This window comes from Electrophorus electricus, chromosome 6 (genome assembly GCF_041902795.1).
Source record: "Electrophorus electricus isolate QZ-2024a chromosome 6, ASM4190279v1, whole genome shotgun sequence".
NCBI classification, from domain to species: domain Eukaryota; kingdom Metazoa; phylum Chordata; class Actinopteri; order Gymnotiformes; family Gymnotidae; genus Electrophorus; species Electrophorus electricus.
This window is the reverse complement of record NC_137502.1, coordinates 10,261,155-10,282,106: the sequence shown is the minus strand read 5'-3', so window position 1 is coordinate 10,282,106 and position 20,952 is coordinate 10,261,155. Positions and strand designations below refer to the sequence as shown.

The following is a 20,952-nucleotide window of genomic DNA, read 5'->3' as shown; positions in this document are numbered from 1 at the left end:
TCAACTGTTTGTGTGCGTGCGCGTGTGATTTAGACGGTTGAGAGAGTTGAGAGATAATTTCATGACAACGAACCAATTAAAATCAAAATTATTCACACTGTGTTGACAAGAGACACACACACAAACACACACACACAAAGAGAGAGAGAGGGAAACAAAAAGAATCACAATCAGGGCTCACCAGATCTCTCAGAGTCTCTCTGACAGGCCCTAATCCACTCCGCCAATTGAAAAACAGAAAGTAGCAGAGAGAATAGCAGTGTGGCAGTATATGAATGTGCCCCCAACAAATATATAATTCACACACACACACACACACATCTTTCACACTTACACATCCATACTCACATGTACACATGTATACACCATTGAACTACACACATCTATATTCACATGCACAAACAAACACCCCACACAAATGTTTGGTCTTTGTGCAAATTCACTTGGAGGTAGGCCAACATTCTAGATATAAAATATGTGACAATAAACATAGCCTCAGTACGTTTCATTTCATGCATTTACATCTTGATCCACACAAACACTTTCACACTCCTTTGCCTCACACTCACAAACACAAGAAACACTCGGGTGGCCTTCGGTAGCAGGAGGGATGTCAGTGCACAAAACACTGGCTTGAAATGTTTTTAACCCCCATTTCAATGAAGACCATCATACCTTGCAAGGTATAGCATTCTTTCACTCTCCTGGACAACCTCAGGCTGTTCCTGGAACCAGCAAAGCCAGTGGTTTTGGCCTCTGTCTGAAGCACAAAGGGGGTATGCAGGAGGCGTAGCGGAGCATGTCAGGAGGGTGGGCAGAGCCCTCTCCCAGCAGTGGCAGAGGAGAAAGGGCACATGGAGCACAGTGGCTACGGTTGACACCTGCAGGAGGCGACATGTGGGCAGGGCCAGTATGAGCCCACTTGGACCCATCTGCCACCACAGAAAACTCACCTGCTGTGTGTGTGTGTGTGTGTGTAGATTTGTTGACATTGTTCATGAGTCAGTCAATCATGTTTTTGGTGGATATCATGTTTTCAGCTCACAAATATTATAAATAATAATACAGGTAATAAAACAGGGAAGAAAGTAGATGTTAGCCAGTGCAGCATTTACTTAATTCATTATTCATCTTTTATGTTAGTGTGTAACTCTCATATTGTAGTCTCCTGAAAGACAGACAGAGGCAAATATAGGCAAAGATAGCATTCAACTGTTATTCAGGGATATCCCACCATTGGGAGTGGACGATTAGGGGTGCTGGAGTAGGAAGGTATTTGTAGTACATTCCTGTTGTAGGCCTTCCTATAGTGTTTAACTGATTTCCATAACTGAAATACATTATAATGTTTAAAAGTTTAGAAACGTGAGCATAATACTCCAGAAGATGTAGCGTCCTGGTGTGTGAATGAGTAGTAATCTTTCTGAAAGAATAAGTTTGATTTAATTCTCGTTTTCATTTCCTTGTGGATTGTATTATTTTATTTGAAACATTTGACTCAAAATAAAGAAATAGTGCAAAAATGTGAAAAGGCACTACAGGATGCATCTTGAATAAACGAAAACCTCGACCAGATGTTGTAAACTTAGAACAGTAATTATGTTCTAAGAATGTTGATAAAAAAGAACAGGAATTTACAATATATACATTTGCCTGCATAGTATCCCAAGTGTTCCATCGACTGCACTCTTCTGGATGAGGATCTCGGATGTTGTTCCTGGGATCTGCTGGAGCCACTCTCCCAGTTTGATGGTCATCGTCCCTAAACCCCTGGTGCCCTGATTGCTACCAGAGCCAGTGTTTCCTCTTCTTTTAGCGTCTCATGTTCCTTGTTGCTGATGTTGCTATCTCTTGCGATTGCTACATCCGTCACTATGACTCTTTTCTGCTGTTTATCCATCACTATTATGTCTGGTGGTTTAGCTATTACCATCTTTTAAACAATTTTCTGGTATACGATGTCTTATCAAAGATAACCCATCCACACTCTAAGAGCATCCACACCATCATCAATCAAATTCTTCGTCTGAGCAGCTGTCACTACTACACAGACATACACAGAGACAGAGCGAGAGAGAAGGATGAAAGTGAACACAGCAACAAATGAAAAGAACCAAACACCATCAATTCTTACCTACCTCAACCCTCTCAGTTTACAGAACAAGCAAATGTGAGAACTGTGACTCACCATTCCCCCCCACCACCTGGAGCTCAGGATACTTCTGTTTAATGTAGTTAATCATGCTGATCTGAAACACCGAGTTTCCCTGAGATGAGTCCTAAAACAATAGACACAGCCTTCAGACCAAATTCACTATGTCCAATCACAGTCCTGTGTTACACAGCCTCATAGCAAAAATAGTTTGTCATTTGATTCAGGCACCATACTCAGGATGGAGACTAATCCCACTCCCTTTAGGACATTAAGACCTACCAGCACCACCACGTCCACTCCTGCCTGCACGAGCAGGTCCAGCCGGTACTTGTCATCCTCACGGGTAACGATGGCAGCGCCACACAGCAGCTGTTTGCGGGAGTCTTTAGAGGCCAGAGGGTAGTCTCTGTTCTTCTTCAGATCAGTGCGAGCAATTATAGCCACCAGCTCATCACTGTCGTTCACAATGGGCAGTTTACCTGCAATCAACAAGCGTCCCCACGACCGACCCGTTACTCAGAGAAGAAGTGGAGAAGTGAAAATAACCTTTCAAAGTCCTTTAGAAGCAGTTTCACTTCTCAAGCTGAAAAGATGAAGAATCAGACCTTTTTTTGCTGCACTGCAGGATGTCATTGGCCTCTTTGAGTGTAACACCTGCTGGTGCAACCACTAAATCTTCCCTCTTTGTCATTGCCTGGCAAATATCACAAATAAATCACAAAAAGATGTGAGTTTAAAGAATGTGATTTTACACACACACACACACACACACACACACACACACACACACACACACACACACACTTATATATATACATATTTTTTATTTTTATATATATATATATATATTGCCCTCTTTCACACACTGACACAGAAATATCACAATTTCATGATAGTTCTATTCCACCTATATTTTTAAGCATTGTATGTCATATGTGATTCATTTGTGTTTTTAAAAACCTTTTGTATATTGTATGTACAATCAAAGATGAATCACAAACCTCCTCCAACAGCCGGTCATAGTCCTTCTCTGAGAGGAAGTCAATGTCTCGTGACGTCACGATTCCCACAAGCTTGCTGCCCATCTTGCCGGTTTCGGTGACAGGGATTCCAGAGAAGCCGTGTCGCACCTTGGCCTCAAACACATCTCCGACCGTGTGCTGTGGACTCATCACCACCGGATCCGTGATGAAGCCCTGCTCGAATTTCTGCCATGACACCATATATTGCTCTGCTGATGAGAGGCCTCAGGGAAGCTTGTGTGTAAATCTGCATGTTCAACATGTTGTTCATTATATTCCTATTAAGCTCACTAATTAATTAGGAAGATCCCGCCCCCTCCACTAAATCATTACTAGATGTGCTGTATTTACTGAAACACACACACTGGTAAGCCCTTATGGGGCATGTCAGGAAACCTGCTGAGCTGTTTTGGTGCATTTTGCAAAAGTACTCACCACTTCATCTGAGGTAAAGTCAATGAAGCCAGGCAGGATCAGAAAATCACTGAATCAAAGACCACAGAACAAACAAACAAAGAAAAACTGATACTAAAAATACATTATACTAACAACCTAGCAAATACAAGTCACATCAGAAGTAGATGTACGCTAAAGAAAGGCTATTCTGTCTGTGCTCTCATGTAAACAGAGTTAAAACGTAAGCGTTTTACTGATCCGCGGATCGAAATATTTATCCAGTGGGTGTTGGCCGAGGATGCTAAAGCTATTTCTATTCGTTACGCTTTGCCCTTTCTCCATTTCGACGTGCTATCCTTTTATTCGGGAGAGCCGATGTCTCGCATTCGCAGCATGCAAACAATAACCGTCATTATCGTACTCAAGTAGTACACACGGATTTAGTGTGATATACTTCCAAGACTGAACAATGATGCTTTATTCTTAGTGAATGTGAATGAAAATCCCGCTTCTCGGGTCACTCACAAGACGATAGCGTCGCGTACTTCAGACAACAAAAAACGACGTCAAGGAACACAGCTGGTCTTCATCTGCGACAGTTACAGACTAGCCTCTGTGGCATCTCTCAAAGTCAAGCGAAAGTCTAGCCCTTAGCTAAATCACCCAGAATCACAGTTGGAGTTTACACATTTTAAAGACTCGACCTGCTCAGTTTGAGAAAACTCTCATCCTCTCAACGTGGTGGATGACGACGGGACATGTTAAGAGAGAGCAGACGGGCGATGCGCCTTTGTTTTACTGTCCACGCTATTAGGTGGCCAGCCCAGTTCAGGTGTGAAATTTCCGTTTGGATGAGACAAAAATGTTTTTGACTTGGGTTGAAATAATCATCTTGCTTATAAAAGGAGGACTGGTGATGTAGCAAATCCATACAATCGTTTTGAAGCCGTGGTCAGGCTGCCCAATATTCAACTTTATGTTATTCACAAAGGATCTGACACAGCCCCCAACTGAGCTTTAAACACCTGGAAGTTAATTTAGTCCATTCTGTAAATTGAAATGTAGAGAGATATGGGTCTGTAAAACAAATGGAATGTGATGCTTTTGAGCATTGCTATGACAAAATGTTTTCATATCTGTTCTACAACACAGATTATATCGGTCTTGATAATATAATTCTTAATCAGATTTATGGTCCTTTTTAATCTGCTGACATGGGGATGTTAATATGATGGGCAAAGAAGGCAAGCAGTTATATTTGAGTAGTGCTGGACATTATAAATGAGTAAACATCACTATTTACACATTAGGACATTTTATTATACTATGACATGACTGTATTTCTCTGTAGAGACTGTAAATGTATAGGTCTATTTTATGTGATGATAATCCCCGAAAGGAATGTGTTCTTCTGAGACCAACAATATGGAATTGGGCTAAAATTGCACATCACTGAGAACCCAACCCAGTCTGTGCAACAGTTTAAAAGTACACAATCCAAAAGAAAAATAAAGTCCACTCCTAATGAACTTGTTTAGTGACACTAACGTTAACCTAGTGATGCAAACATGGTTAATTTTGCTGATCAGCACTCCTTTGAAACCGTAGGAGTCTCACCTCTCTGGTTCGTAGCCAGCCTGGATGCGCGTGGCGCTGTAGCGCTGAGCTGCAGTCTCATGCCCATGAGATGTGTTGTGGCCAAATAGCCCCTGGTGCTCAGGGTCGCGAGGCGACAGCTGCAATCTGGCTGGCTCTGTGTCGCCCACAATGAGGCGGTAGTCGATCTGGTAGCTGTCGTGCTTGCCATTGGCAAAGTGCTCATAGACATGGCCCTCCATGTAAGCGATGTCCAGTACTCCAATCCTCCTCTACAACCCTGCGTGAGCTGACGCCCCGGGCCTCCGCCCACCTCCCCTCTCCACCTGCACCACAGAGCAGCTCCTGGGACACTGCGTGCGCATTCACCAGTGGTTGTGCTGGAGCCACGCACACAATCCAAGTTTGTTCCTCAGATCGAGATGGAGAGCTTTCTCTTAGCTGAGGAGCAGAGTAAGAGATTCATCCAACATGCATCATACAAGCAGCAGCTGAATCAGGTAGAATGAAATACGGCTCTGATAGAGGCTTCGTCCCAAACAAAATAAAGCTACTGGGTGTCTTGGTAAGACTCTGTAAGTGGTGATCCCTAAAAAGGCCTGTCTGCTGCCATTGGACTACTGTTTTCTCTAAAGTGCTGTCTGGAATGTTGTCAGAGACAACATTCAGAGGGATTGGGAAGGAAAGCCTCTTAGTCACTACCTGTACTGCCCTCATTGCCATTGAAATATAACAAGGTTACAGTCAAGCTCTGAAGCTTCACTCAACACTCTGCCCAACCGCCTTTAATGCTCATAAAGTAGGAGTTTGCAGAATTTGTTTGTTGTTATGCTACACACTAAATGCATGGCACACAAATGTTTGATGCAGCAAAATGTCAGTGCTTTTTTAACAAAGGAGAAATGAGCACATATGCACCTTCCCTATATTATGTGAAGATGGATAATAAAATGATAACAGGTGTATCTATTTGTTGTTCTTATTTTAATATTCACATCAGGCTTGTGATTTTGCAAGGAAATTGTAACATAAATGTTCCTAGTGTTCTAGGGTTACTCTCCTGGGCTCATATTCTAATACAGGTGTGATAAGAACTTATATTTCTAAAAGAAACAATCTTTAAGAAACAACTGCATTTGCATAAAGGATTTATCTTTTATCTTAATGCTTAATGTTTTAGTGTGCTAATGTCTGATTTTAAGTACACTTAGTTAAAAAGGCTACCACAAGTACTGTTCAAGTTCAAGTTCAAGTTTGGTTTATTCGTCACATACATAGTCATACACAGTATAACTCGCAGTGAAATGGTGGAGAGTGCTCTGTCCAAACTGAGGAAAAGAAAACGGGTGCATAGAGAAATATAGACATTCTCTATATGTGAAATATATATATGCAAAGATAAATATATATATATATATATATATATATATATATATATATATATATATATTCTATGTATGTACAAAATATATTAACAATGTATGTACAATATATGTACATTATGATTATATACACAATGTACAATGTATATGGTTGTGTATATATGTACACAATCTACAGAATGTACAGATCCATTTCGTATAATAACATATCTACAGTTGTTGTGTAACAAGGTCATTGAATATAAATATATATATACAGATATACAGTTATGTTACATTGTGGTGGTGGTCCCCACAGTTTATCAGTTTCCCTGATTCAGGGCCCGAATGGCCTGTGGGAAGAAGCTGCTCTTCAGCCTCTCTGTCTTGGTCTTCAGGGAGCGAAAGCGCCTCCCTGACCTCAACAGAGAGAAGAGTCTATTGTTGGGATGGGTGGGGTCCTTCACACTCCTCCTGGCCTTGGTCTGGCACCGCTTGTAGTAGATGGTCTGCAGGTCAGGAAGTTCCGTGTGAGTGATGCGCTCTGCTGAACGCACTACCCTTTGGTGTGCTTGTCTGTCCTGCTTGGTGCTATTCCCAAACCAGACTGTGATGTTCCCCGTGAGGATGCTCTCGATAGTGCAGGTATAGAAGTTCCGCAGTACCTTGGAGGGCAGTCTGAAGGACAGATCCTGCGAGATGTGAACACCAAGGTACCTGAAACTATCTACTCTCTCCACCGTGGTTCCACTGATCCTCACAGGTTGGTAGTGCCGCTCCTGCTTCTTGCTGCAATCCACGATCAGCTCCTTTGTCTTACTGACGTTTAGGAGGAGATAATTTTCCTGGCGCCAGTTTTCCAGGTGTTTAATCCAGGTAGGCCCTCTCGTCGTTGTCCGAGATCAGACCCATGACAACGGTGTCGTCAGCAAACTTGACAATGATGGTGGAGCTGGAAGTGGCTGTGCAGTCGTAGGTGTACAGTGAGTAGAGCAGGGGGCTTAGGACACAACCCTGAGGAGCTCCAGTGCTGAGGGTGAGGGTGGATGAGGCGCAGTTGCCCACCCGTACTGATTGTGGTCTGTCTGTTAGGAAGTTGGAGATCCAGTCGCACAGGGATGTATGCAGTCCTAGATCCCCCAACTTAGTAGTGAGTAGGGAGAACTGTAGTCGACAAATAGCATTTTAACATAATTTCCCCTCCCTTCGTCCAGGTGAGTCGGTGTAGTGTGGAGCAGATGTGCAATTGCATCGTCAGTGGAGCGGTTGTGGCGGTATGCAAACTGCAGTGGGTCCATGGAGGCTGGCAGTGAAGATGTGATGAAGTCTCCGAGTAGCTTTTTAAAGCACTTCATCACGACTGATGTGAGGGCGACAGGTCGGTAGTCATTGAGGTCGGAGGGTCGAGGTTTCTTCGGGACGGGGACGATGGTGGATCGCTTGAAGCTGGACGGGACGATACCGAGCGTCAGGGAGAGATTGAAGATGTCGGTGAATACCGGGGCTAGCTGATCTGCGCAGGCTTTGAGGACCCTCCCGCAGATACCGTCTGCTCCCATCGCCTTCCTGGTATTCACCCTTTTAAACACTCTTCTCACGTCACTCTCCGTGATGATGAGAGGGCGCTGTTCTATGGTGGGCCTCGCGCATGTGCCATTGGCTGCGCCGATAGTGCCATTAGCACTAGCGCTGCTAGCATTAGTGCTGTTAGCACTAGCGCCGTTAGCATTAGCGCTGCTAGCATTAGCGCCGTTAGCATTAGCGCTGCTAGCATTAGCGCCGTTAGCATTAGCGCTGCTAGATGTAGCCTCGAAGCGAGCGAAGAATGTATTCAGCTCGTTCGCCAGAGACTCATCCGCACTCATCAGTCCGGAGGGTGGGCTCCTGTAGTCCGTGATCGTCCGTAATCCCTGCCACAGGGATCTAGAGCCACTCTGCTGTCACAAAATATTAACTAGTTTCAACTTTGCTAATAGTTCTACTGATTTTCATAATTGTCTTCTTCTTTCCATTTGTTGAACATTAAACAGCTGTTTCATCCCCTCTCTCTCTCTCTCTCTCTCTCTCTCTCTCTCTCTCTCTCTCTCTCTCTCTCTCTCTCTCTCTCTCTCGAAGCTCCGCCTTGTGGTTTTAATATGCTCATCCACAATTCAATATAGAGCTCTACAGTCTATATCTGCACAGAGCTCATGACTTTATAAAAGTCCACACTGCAAAATGTGCATAGTACTGACGTTTACATTACAATGCTCTGTCCAGTCATGCCAAAGCCTGTTTTATTTCAATTCAATGTATGTACATGAATTACTTGAAGACATGAATAGAAATCTATAGAGGCATTACTCATTATGTCATGACCCTGTTATCTATTAGAAACCCACAATTTATCTGAATTAATTATTCATAAATAAATTGTCAGCTTCATGTCCATTCAGATTTCAGTGGAGATCAGCAGGGGTCTATTGCTGTGTATTATTATTTATAACACTGTGCCTGCAAACTGTGAGAACAGACACACACAGGTTATTTTCCAGTCCTTGAGTGCTTTTGTGGCACTGCTTGACAGTTGGTGGAGTGTTCCCTAAAAGAGCCACTGAGCATGATGGATTCGGTAGTAGGAGTTTAGTGAGCAGAGAGGACGAAGACTTACGAGTGCAGGCCATGAACACCCCCCTCCACCTGAGCAGACATGGTCCTCTTCTCAAACTTCAGCTCTCCAGAGTACATCACAGAGCTACTACACTCAACATAGAAAATGACATTACACACAAGCATTCACTCACACACAGCTTCCTCTCTTCCATTTTCTGCTGACCTTCCAAAGAACCCTTGATGCTATAAAAGATAAGAAAGACCATAAATAGAAATGTGTTTGTAGACAAAATATATCCTAGCATTTGAAAAACTGATGTTTTTCAGTGTACATGAAAAGGGAAGTAGATTCATCTTAACCCACATCTTGTTTTTTCAAGTTTCAAGTTTGGTTTATTTGTCACATACATAGTCTTACACAGTACAACACACAGTGAAATGTGTGGTAGATGAGTAGATGAGTACTGCTGTTGAGCCTTCTTACAATGACAATGGTTTTATTTAAGCCCTATTCAGTAATTACACAACACTGAAACACAGTTCAAAATTGTAGTTTCAAATAATATATAATGACTACTACATATGTAAAATATATAATAAGTTTTGGAAATCTGGGCTGGCAATGAGACCACAGAGGACTGTAAATGCACTTTTTTCACTGTGTGTCAGCCAAGTGAAATGTGTATGAGTAAGGGCCGATCACAGCTGGACACACACACGCACAGACACACACACACACACACACACACACACACACACACACACACACACACACACACACACACACACACAGACACACACCAGGATGAGAGGAACAGGTCACTTAGCTGGTGATGATGTCAGCACCAGTGAAGTCTATGCTGAGGTCAAAACCCTTAGCTTCTTCCTGAACCTATATACATACACAAACACATGTGAACTTGACATGTACTTTACACACACACACACACACACACACACACACGCACACACACACAATCATATTATGTTAGAGACACGCCATCTCATGAAATTTTAACAGGAGATTGTGCAACGTTTCCGGGTTGATGAATATTGATGAGGTCTCTGCTGTGAACATTAATATTTCAGATGGAACATTAATGAAGACAATTGACATTTGTGAGACGTAAACCAACCACGTCACATTAAACACATCCTCATCTGTGATTCTAAACCAAACATTGCAGATACTGAGTTAAAAAGAATCTGTAGTAATGCTACACAGATGACAACAAAGCATATAATTCAATAAGACCCTCTCTCTCACTCTCTCTCTCTCTCTCTCTCTCTCTCTCTCTCTCTCTCTCTCTCTCTCTCTCTCTCTCTCAGAGAGGGAGACATCTGTTGATGAGCTAGTGCCAGGCTGGCTGAGGGCCTGATGAAGAGTCTTTGCTCCTCTACCTCTCATTACTGTGTATATTACAGTAGCGAACAGAGGGGTTCTCCATCTTCATTCATTAGTCTCCTGCGCTCTGTCTTTTGGCCCCAGCCCCCATGCCCCTTGACGAAGCCTATTTCCTAGAGACCTTCTTTTCACACCCATGACATGATGACATCATTGCTGTGCTCCAGTCTTTGTGAGACACTGCTGCCCCATACAATTCATATACAGTCAGCATCTGCCTATTTCATTTCATATCAATTTATACTGTTTATTACTACAGGTTAGAATTCCTAATCAATTTAACCTCTTTTCTTAATCATCTCTAGCAGGGCAAGAATCCGCAGTGCCTGCAGATCACTTTTTTCCCCAAATAAATAATATTTTGAACAAAATATTACATTTATTTTTCCAAGAGTGTCAAAGAGTTGAAATTACAGCATTTTTAATGAGGGCTAAACTTATTTCTCACTTAAAAATTTCTCACTTAAAAATATCTTGATACAAATTCTGATATTAGTGCAACTACTGACTTGACCCTCTATGCTTTGAGAGTGTTTTTTCTAATATTTTAGTTCTGAATTTTGAATCACTGAGATGCAATGGAGACCAGTGATACACCCTGACCAACGTTCTGTTTGCCCTTACCATGCTGACCCATCTGTTCCAATACTATGGCTACTGCTGCATACTGACATGCCCTCCATCTCCTTCTTTCAAAACTGAATGACAAAAGGAGCCTAAAACGTGTGTGTGTGTGTGTGTGTGTGTGTGTGTGTGTGTACAATGACTATTTGCCTTTGTTTTATCATGTATGCATGTGTGCATCTTTTCATTGCAAAATCTGATGTGTGTGTAGTCTTAAATAGCATCTCATATGGAAGGTAATCACATACTTTCAGAGTTAGACTGATTTGACTGAAACACTAATCAATATCTTAACATTGTTTAACTGCAAAAGTGTATAAATGGTTTTGATAACCACTGAAAAGATATGGAATGATGAAATGTATGTAGGGCCATTCTAATGTACTACTGACCAATCATTCTCTGCCTCAGGAAGTGTCCTTAATCTCTTATCCAACACAAAGAAATATGTAAATGTGTGTATTTTCCTTATGGTCAAAGAAAGAAATCTAATAATTCTGTACTAGACAAATGTGTGACAGATTTACTTAGAGAAGTAAAATAGTTTGAGGAGTTCAGAGTTTTAATAGTGTTGCAGAAGAACAACAAAAACATTGCCTGAATTTCAGAATCCCAGAAAACAGGCACAGAAAATTTGAGAGCAGACTGCTAAATTCAACTAAACAATCCAAAAGAGCAGGGGGAGCAGTGCCAGTACCAGACAGCGATGGCGCAGGTCGGGACACTCTCTATGATGCTGTTGCAGACCAGATCAGGATGACGGACATGCTGTCCTTCTTCAGTCTCCTCAGGAAGCAGAGCTTTCTTCACTAAGGAAAAAGTGCTCAGGGACCATGAGAGATTGTTTGTGATTTTAAGAGAGTGTATGTTCTCACTCTTCACTGTATGTATTGGGGTGTGAGGCATTTGCATCCTTCTGTAGTCCATAGTCATCTCTTTTGTCTTTTTGACAACCAGAGAAAGGCATGTCTGGAGAGACTGTGACAAAGGCTTTGACTTCTTTAATTATTTCTGTATTGTTTTTCATGGTATAAATAAAATGTAAAAAGGCAAATCTAAAGCAAACATATGAATCTAATTAATCTAATTAAGGCTAAAGTGAAAAGAAAGCAAGCCCACAATAGTTTATTCTATTCTGTGTGATGACAATGGAATTGTCAACAAAACCAAAACTGTGATGTCACATGGAACCATTGTCATAATAGCTATTCTTATAATCTGCTTGACAAAGGTAAAATTGGTCAGTCTGTTGACAGAAATGGGAGGTTGCAGCAGCAAAATGCAGTTCTGCTGCTCTCACAGAAGATCTTCGAAGAAGAAGAAAACGAAGATTTTGTTGGACAGGAACACACAAAAAGCAATGAGTAGATTGCAACAAGAACTACCTGACAGAGTAGATACGAAGGAAATTAGAAAACGACACTGTGTTAAAATTGGAAAATTTGAGGAGGAATGTAGTGGGAAGGAGTTGGAGGAGAAGCAGAAGGAGACAAAAAATGAACAGAGTGAAAGATGGCACCTGAAGAGTGAAAGAGAGGATCTAGAGAGTGAAAGACAACACCTGAAGGGTGAAAGAGAGAATCTTGAGAGTGAAAGACAACACCTGAAGAGTGAAAGAGAGGATCTAGAGCGTGAAAGACAACACCTGAAGAGTGAAAGAGAGGCTCTAGAGAGAGAAAGACAACACCTGAAGGGTGAAAGAGAGAATCTTGAGAGTGAAAGACAACACCTGAAGAGTGAAAGAGAGGATCTAGAGCGTGAAAGACAACACCTGAAGAGTGAAAGAGAGGCTCTGGAGAGAGAAAGACAACACCTGAAGGGTGAAAGAGAGAATCTTGAGAGTGAAAGACAACACCTGAAGAGTGAAAGAGAGGCTCTAGAGAGTGAAAACCAAAACCCAAAGTGTGAAAGAAAGAACCTGAAGACGTTATGGGACAAAGTAGTGGGGAAGAAAACTAAGCAGCAGCGCATGGGGAGAGCCATGGCTGGGGAAGCTTTGTACTGCTCAAAGGGACCACACACTTCCCAAGGAGGACCAGCTAAAGAAATCGGTAGTATGCAGAAAGGTTTCCCGAGCACATAAAAAGGCTATGATTACCAACTGGCCAAAGAGACAGACGCTGTGCTTGACTACATCAGAACTATGTTTATAACCAGTCAATATGAACTTCTACCAATCCATCCAAAACCTGATAAAGGAGACCTGAATGACGATACTACTGGAACTACAAAATTACTGGGACTACTACTATTTAACATTCTGAACAAATAAAAATGAAAAAGTCCTCATGTTCTTTAAAAAAAAATAAATCAATAAAATGTAAAAAGCTCAAAAAGCTTTGTTAAACATTGGCAACTGTGTATTTGATTTACCTCGGAATGGGTGCAGCTGGTTCATGGCGCATGTGTTCGAGCTTTAGCCTCTGTATTTGGCATTTCAGTGCATCGAGCAGTTGAAACTATAGCAAGCAAAGGCAAAAGGAGCTGTGCGGTCGATGTTTGTGCAAGTGGTCTTCCACATAGTCCCATGCTGTGCTGGGTTTAGGGTGTGTTTGCAGGGAGAGCCCAGCGCTTACAGGCTAAGAGGATTACAGTGGAGCATTGCAGGGACTGTCAGAATACAGAGCGCGCGCGCGTGTGTGTGTGTGTGTGTGTGTGTGTGTTTTCTCTACACATTTGGAAGAGAGAAAACAGCTGTGATGTAGTTGATAAAATTGCAGGCCTGGCACAGGCTCTGCTCAGAATGGTGAGAGAGCACTGGAGGAGTTTGGGAGTTTATTAATAGCGTTTAGCTCACTACAGAAGGAGTAGATCAGGGCTTTGCTGGGAAGGATGATGATAGGGTTTGATCACACCATTTAGCACAACATTGTCATGTCCATGCTGTGCATGGTTCTAAAGAAAAGGATCTGTTATTCAATCCAATAAATTTCAAATTGAAATTTTCTGTTTCTCATGAATGAATGTGGACTATAGGATGGGGGGTGTCAACTGTTTGTGTGTGTGCGCGTGTGATTTAGACGGTTGAGAGAGTTGAGAGATAATGTCATGACAACGAACCAATTAAAATCAAAATTATTCACACTGTGTTGACAAGAGACACACACACAAACACACACACACAAAGAGAGAGAGAGAGAGAGAGAGAGAGAGAGAGAAACAAAAAGAATCACAATCAGGGCTCACCAGATCTCTCAGAGTCTCTCTGACAGGCCCTAATCCACTCTGCCAATTGAAAAACAGAAAGTAGCAGAGAGAATAGCAGTGTGGCAGTATATGAATGTGCCCCCAACAAATATATAATTCACACACACACACACACACACACATCTTTCACACTTACACATCCATACTCACATGTACACATGTATACACCATTGAACTACACACATCTATATTCACATGCACAAACAAACACCCCACACAAATGTTTGGTCTTTGTGCAAATTCACTTGGAGGTAGGCCAACATTCTAGATATAAAATATGTGACAATAAACATAGCCTCAGTACGTTTCATTTCATGCATTTACATCTTGATCCACACAAACACTTTCACACTCCTTTGCCTCACACTCACAAACACAAGAAACACTCGGGTGGCCTTCGGTAGCAGGAGGGATGTCAGTGCACAAAACACTGGCTTGAAATGTTTTTAACCCCCATTTCAATGAAGACCATCATACCTTGCAAGGTATAGCATTCTTTCACTCTCCTGGACAACCTCAGGCTGTTCCTGGAACCAGCAAAGCCAGTGGTTTTGGCCTCTGTCTGAAGCACAAAGGGGGTATGCAGGAGGCGTAGCGGAGCATGTCAGGAGGGTGGGCAGAGCCCTCTCCCAGCAGTGGCAGAGGAGAAAGGGCACATGGAGCACAGTGGCTACGGTTGACACCTGCAGGAGGCGACATGTGGGCAGGGCCAGTATGAGCCCACTTGGACCCATCTGCCACCACAGAAAACTCACCTGCTGTGTGTGTGTGTGTGTGTGTAGATTTGTTGACATTGTTCATGAGTCAGTGAATCATGTTTTTGGTGGATATCATGTTTTCAGCTCACAAATATTATAAATAATAATACAGGTAATAAAACAGGGAAGAAAGTAGATGTTAGCCGGTGCAGCATTTACTTAATTCATTATTCATCTTTTATGTTAGTGTGTAACTCTCATATTGTAGTCTCCTGAAAGACAGACAGAGGCAAATATAGGCAAAGATAGCATTCAACTGTTATTCAGGGATATCCCACCATTGGGAGTGGACGATTAGGGGTGCTGGAGTAGGAAGGTATTTGTAGTACATTCCTGTTGTAGGCCTTCCTATAGTGTTTAACTGATTTCCATAACTGAAATACATTATAATGTTTAAAAGTTTAGAAACGTGAGCATAATACTCCAGAAGATGTAGCGTCCTGGTGTGTGAATGAGTAGTAATCTTTCTGAAACAATAAGTTTGATTTAATTCTCGTTTTCATTTCCTTGTGGATTGTATTATTTTATTTGAAACATTTGACTCAAAATAAAGAAATAGTGCAAAAATGTGAAAAGGCACTACAGGATGCATCTTGAATAAACGAAAACCTCGACCAGATGTTGTAAACTTAGAACAGTAATTATGTTCTAAGAATGTTGATAAAAAAGAACAGGAATTTACAATATATACATTTGCCTGCATAGTATCCCAAGTGTTCCATCGACTGCACTCTTCTGGATGAGGATCTCGGATGTTGTTCCTGGGATCTGCTGGAGCCACTCTCCCAGTTTGATGGTCATCGTCCCTAAACCCCTGGTGCTCTGATTGCTACCAGAGCCAGTGTTTCCTCTTCTTTTAGCGTCTCATGTTCCTTGTTGCTGATGTTGCTATCTCTTGCGATTGCTACATCCGTCACTATGACTCTTTTCTGCTGTTTATCCATCACTATTATGTCTGGTGGTTTAGCTATTACCAGCTTTTAAACAATTTTCTGGTATACGATGTCTTATCAAAGATAACCCATCCACACTCTAAGAGCATCCACACCATCATCAATCAAATTCTTCGTCTGAGCAGCTGTCACTACTACACAGACATACACAGAGACAGAGCGAGAGAGAAGAAGGATGAAAGTGAACACAGCAACAAATGAAAAGAACCAAACACCATCAATTCTTACCTACCTCAACCCTCTCAGTTTACAGAACAAGCAAATGTGAGAACTGTGACTCACCATTCCCCCCCCACCACCTGGAGCTCAGGATACTTCTGTTTAATGTAGTTAATCATGCTGATCTGAAACACTGAGTTTCCCTGAGATGAGTCCTAAAACAATAGACACAGCCTTCAGACCAAATTCACTATGTGCAATCACAGTCCTGTGTTACACAGCCTCATAGCAAAAATAGTTTGTCATTTGATTCAGGCACCATACTCAGGATGGAGACTAATCCCACTCCCTTTAGGACCTTAAGACCTACCAGCACCACCACGTCCACTCCTGCCTGCACGAGCAGGTCCAGCCGGTACTTGTCATCCTCACGGGTAACGATGGCAGCGCCACACAGCAGCTGTTTGCGGGAGTCTTTAGAGGCCAGAGGGTAGTCTCTGTTCTTCTTCAGATCAGTGCGAGCAATTATAGCCACCAGCTCATCACTGTCGTTCACAATGGGCAGTTTACCTGCAATCAACAAGCGTCCCCACGACCGACCCGTTACTCAGAGAAGAAGTGGAGAAGTGAAAATAACCTTTCAAAGTCCTTTAGAAGCAGTTTCACTTCTCAAGCTGAAAAGATGAAGAATCAGACCTTTTTTTGCTGCACTGCAGGATGTCATTGGCCTCTTTGAGTGTAACACCTGCTGGTGCAACCACTAAATCTTCCCTCTTTGTCATTGCCTGGCAAATATCACAAATAAATCACAAAAAGATGTGAGTTTAAAGAATGTGATTTTATACACACACACACACACACACACACACACACTTATATATATACACATTTTTTATTTTTATATATATATATATATATTGCCCTCTTTCACACACTGACACAGAAATATCACAATTTCATGATAGTTCTATTCCACCTATATTTTTAAGCATTGTATGTCATATGTGATTCATTTGTGTTTTTAAAAACCTTTTGTATATTGTATGTACAATCAAAGATGAATCACAAACCTCCTCCAACAGCCGGTCATAGTCCTTCTCTGAGAGGAAGTCAATGTCTCGTGACGTCACGATTCCCACAAGCTTGCTGCCCATCTTGCCGGTTTCGGTGACAGGGATTCCAGAGAAGCCGTGTCGCACCTTGGCCTCAAACACATCTCCGACCGTGTGCTGTGGACTCATCACCACTGGATCCGTGATGAAGCCCTGCTCGAATTTCTGCCATGACACCATATATTGCTCTGCTGATGAGAGGCCTCAGGGAAGCTTGTGTGTAAATCTGCATGTTCAACGTGTTGTTCATTATATTCCTATTAAGACAATTCACTGAAAGTTTGACACCTTAACTTTCCGGACTTCATTTGCTTGGAACTCTGGGGTGCAATTGTGATGGATGATCCCAATACCACCCATGAGCTGTAATACAAAATCACAGAAAGCTAAATGGAAAAGCAACAGGACTTCATGGTTTTGAGTGTGTGGGGGATACTCACAGCCATAGCGATGGCCATGGAGGATTCAGTCACAGTACCCATGGGGGAGGAAATAAGCGGCGTCTTCAGGGTTATCTTCCGGGTCAGAGCAGAGGTCAGATCCTGAATGACAGACGCAAATGGTAACAGAAAGGAACCAATGTTCTACAGAACAATTATCTTTGTTTATGTTCATGCTTGTATTTTCATACAGACTATGCATTGCACAAAGATAAGAACAGTTTGGGGTGTTACTTTGGACAGCTTTCACATATGCACACATCTCTATCCCATTATTAATTTGACTTCAAGTGACTTGGATGTGCACATTCAAAGCACAAATATTGCTGTTTTTATAAGCAGGGCATCAGTTTAACTTCCCTGTGGTAAGACAGACAAAAACATCCTACGTTCTCTCCCACATTCTAACACACACACACACAAAATGTAACACCAAATATAAATACCACAATATATACTATCCCATATCCATTACACATGGGAATTTTGGTTCGCGCCTCCCTCACACTGTCATACACACACACACACACCCACACACCCCTCAGCCTCTCTGCCTGTGACAACACACCCTATGCACCTGGGATGCCAACACCACCTATTTTGCACATCTTATTTGTACTCCTTCATCCCTCTCTTACACTATGCCACACTCCACCCTCTGTTGTAGTCGTGTTCGCACTACATGGCAACTGACTCAGCTCCTCCATCTCACTGAAGGTAGAGGAGACCGCCAGCTCACTAATTAATTAGGAAGATCCCGCCCCCTCCACTAAATCATTACTAGATGTGCTGTATTTACTGAAACACACACACTGGTAAGCCCTTATGGGGCATGTCAGGAAACCTGCTGAGCTGTTTTGGTGCATTTTGCAAAAGTACTCACCACTTCATCTGAGGTAAAGTCAATGAAGCCAGGCAGGATCAGAAAATCACTGAATCAAAGACCACAGAACAAACAAACAAAGAAAAACTGATACTAAAAATACATTATACTAACAACCTAGCAAATACACGTCACATCAGAAGTAGATGTACGCTAAAGAAAGGCTATTCTGTCTGCGCTCTCATGTAAACAGAGTTAAAACGTAAGTGTTTTACTGATCCGCGGATCGAAATATTTATCCAGTGGGTGTTGGTCGAGGATGCTAAAGCTATTTCTATTCGTTACGCTTTGCCCTTTCTCCATTTCGACGTGCTATCCTTTTATTCGGGAGAGCCGATGTCTCGCATTCGCAGCATGCAAACAATAACCGTCATTATCGTACTCAAGTAGTACACACGGATTTAGTGTGATATACTTCCAAGACTGAACAATGATGCTTTATTCTTAGTGAATGTGAATGAAAATCCCGCTTCTCGGGTTACTCACAAGACGATAGCGTCGCGTACTTCAGACAACAAAAAACGACGTCAAGGAACACAGCTGGTCTTCATCTGCGACCGTTACAGACTAGCCTCTGTGGCATCTCTCAAAGTCAAGCGAAAGTCTAGCCCTTAGCTAAATCACCCAGAATCACAGTTGGAGTTTACACATTTTAAAGACTCGACCTGCTCAGTTTGAGAAAACTCTCATCCTCTCAACGTGGTGGATGACGACGGGACATGTTAAGAGAGAGCAGACGGGCGATGCGCCCGTTTTACTGTCCACGCTATTAGGTGGCCTAATAGTTCAGGTGTGAAATTTCCGTTTGGATGAGACAAAAAATGTTTTTGACTTGGGTTGAAATAATCATCTTGCTTATAAAAGGAGGACTGGTGATGTAGCAAATCCATACAATCGTTCTGAAGCCGTGGTCAGGCTGCCCAATATTCAACTTTATGTTATTCACAAAGGATCTGACACAGCCCCCAACTGAGCTTTAAACACCTGGAAGTTAATTTAGTCCATTCTGTAAATTGAAATGTAGAGAGATATGGGTCTGTAAAACAAATGGAATGTGATGCTTTTGAGCATTGCTATGACAAAATGTTTTCATATCTGTTCTACAACACAGATTATATCGGTCTTGATAATATAATTCTTAATCAGATTTATGGTCCTTTTTAATCTGCTGACATGGGGATGTTAATATGATGGGCAAAGAAGGCAAGCAGTTATATTTGAGTAGTGCTGGACATTATAAATGAGTAAACATCACTATTTACACATTAGGACATTTTATTGTACTATGACATGACTGTATTTCTCTGTAGAGACTGTAAATGTATAGGTCTATTTTATGTGATGATAATCCCCGAAAGGAATGTGTTCTTCTGAGACCAACAATATGGAATTGGGCTAAAATTGCACATCACTGAGAACCCAACCCAGTCTGTGCAACAGTTTAAAAGTACACAATCCAAAAGAAAAATAAAGTCCACTCCTAATGAACTTGTTTAGTGACACTAACGTTAACCTAGTGATGCAAACATGGTTAATTTTGCTGATCAGCACTCCTTTGAAACCGTAGGAGTCTCACCTCTCTGGTTCGTAGCCAGCCTGGATGCGTGTGGCGCTGTAGCGCTGAGCTGCAGTCTCATGCCCATGAGATGTGTTGTGGCCAAATGGCCCCTGGTGCTCAGGGTCGCGAGGCGACAGCTGCAATCTGGCTGGCTCTGTGTCGCCCACAATGAGGCGGTAGTCGATCTGGTAGCTGTCGTGCTTGCCATTGGCAAAGTGCTCATAGACATGGCCCTCCATGTAAGCGATGTCCAGTACTCCAATCCTCCTCTACAACCCTGCGTGAGCTGACGCCCCGGGCCTCCGCCCACCTCCCCTCTCCACCTGCACCACAGAGCGGCTCCTGGGACACTGCGTGCGCATTCACCAGTGGTTGTGCTGGAGCCACGCACACAATCCAAGTTTGTTCCTCAGATCGAGATGGAGAGCTTTCTCTTAGCTGAGGAGCAGAGTAAGAGATTCATCCAACATGCATCATACAAGCAGCAGCTGAATCAGGTAGAATGAAATACGGCTCTGATAGAGGCTTTGTCCCAAACAAAATTAAGCTACTGGGTGTCTTGGTAAGACTCTGTAAGTGGTGATCCCTAAAAAGGCCTGTCTGCTGCCATTGGACTACTGTTTTCTCTAAAGTGCTGTCTGGAATGTTGTCAGAGACAACATTCAGAGGGATTGGGAAGGAAAGCCTCTTAGTCACTACCTGTACTGCCCTCATTGCCATTGAAATATAAC

The 20,952-nt window shown here is 42.4% G+C and overlaps 1 pseudogene; it reads right to left on the bottom strand.

Moving 5' to 3' along the window:
* Positions 1 to 1,684: 1,684 nt before the first annotated feature.
* Positions 1,685 to 18,966, bottom strand: LOC145658472 (inosine-5'-monophosphate dehydrogenase 1a-like; annotated as a pseudogene).
* Between the last annotated feature and the right edge of the window lie 1,986 nt (positions 18,967 to 20,952).